This window comes from Aplysia californica, unplaced genomic scaffold (assembly GCF_000002075.1).
Source record: "Aplysia californica isolate F4 #8 unplaced genomic scaffold, AplCal3.0 scaffold00390, whole genome shotgun sequence".
Classification (NCBI taxonomy): Eukaryota; Metazoa; Mollusca; class Gastropoda; order Aplysiida; family Aplysiidae; genus Aplysia; species Aplysia californica.
The window spans coordinates 727,539-729,313 of NW_004797660.1; positions in this window are offsets into that span (position 1 = coordinate 727,539).

Sequence of the window (1,775 nt, forward strand, 5' to 3'; positions counted from 1 at the left end):
TTTATGTGTGTGTGTGTGTGTGTGTGTGTGTGTGTGTGTGTGTGTGTGTGTGTGTGTGTGTTTGTGTATTATAATTGTTATTGTTGCTGCTGTTGTTCTTATTATCAATGCCAAGGAAAGCACTAGATCTTCACAATAAATGTCCAATCCATAACTTCATTGTCATAGTGACTATGCAATGATATAAGATTACAAGGGGTGCAGTCATCGTTCATCTGTCCTGTTGTCACCAGTGGGTGGCATGTGGACGTGGCCATTGTGGGGTTGGGTAGTGTGGGAGGGAACGAACATAAAACATGGACAGAAATAGTAAATACTGGTTGTTGGCAGGTGCTCTGATGCGGTCTGCGACGTCTCTCCTTTTAAATATTTTGTTATATATCGTTCTTTTGCGCCCCCCTCTCCTTTTTTTTTGGGGGGGGGGGGTATGTTACTCTTTAGTAATTTCTAGTCTTCGCATTTACCCGACCTAAACGTGTTGTAAGAGCCGTTAAACTCTTAATAAAACAAAATAAAATCAGGACTATGATTTTTTTAAAATAGTACTTGCAATTCTGACATATTCAAGACTGTGCTACACAAATGATGAATAATATTATTTGACATCAAGAATAATTTCAACCGTTAATGTGAAGAAAAGCACACAAATACCACATACAGATCACACCATACCGTTTATCCAATGCCATCAGGCCGAAGGGCTAGAATTCAGATGGCCGCTGGATTGGAAAAGTAGAGTAAAGATCCCTATGCCTTGCCGTACAATTTCTCAAAATAGCACACCATACATATCAAACTGCTGGGTGCAATGCCTTTCATTATGTGTATACTGCCATACGAGACTTTGCATGTTGCGTTATACATTGCAAGCCACGCCATTCCGTGGGAAACAATCCTTCAAATCACACCGTGCTATACAATGTTTTACTACACCATACCTCAGTATGTCTAAATCACACCACAATATAACATAATATGCAATAACTAACAATGCTATATACCATACCATGTGATGTTACATGACAAGTGAACGTAGAATGTATTACGATACCGAAGCATATTAAGTATACCATACCATACTAGCTAGCGATACTATACCACAACATAGCATGTCACACAAATGATGCAATTTCGTATGATAAATTCACCATACCATACCATACCATACCATACCATACCATACCATACCATACCATACCATACCATACCATACCATACCATACCATACCGTACCATACCATACTACATACCATACCATACCATACCACACCACATTTAGTAACACCCCCCCCCCTTTTCTTCACGAAAAAAACACACAAAAAACAAGCAAACAAACAAACAAAATCATCAATTATGTTCACTGTTGTCACCTCTGCCATTTTTCTTCTTTCGTCCGTCTTCCTTACTTTCACATCTAGCCCAAGTTTCCAGCCTCTGAACTGACCTATGCTGTGTGTCTATTGAGAGGTTAATTGTTGTTGTTGTTTTTTTTAATCAAAATCGACAAAATTGAAAATAATGCTACGCTATACATACAACCAATGTTCTGTTTGTTAATTTTACCCATCTCTGTGGGTCGGACCAGTGTTTCCTTAAGCGACAACAGCCGAGAACAGCCACAGATTTTTAAAAAACGACCTTGGCGATATGAGACATGGTGGTAGTTGCCCTCCTTCTTATCTGATCTCAATTCGTTCTGTCTCAAGAGGGCTTCAAGCTTTAAGGCAAGGCATGTTGTGTTGCGCTTGTGTGTGTGTGTGTGTGTGTGTGTGTGT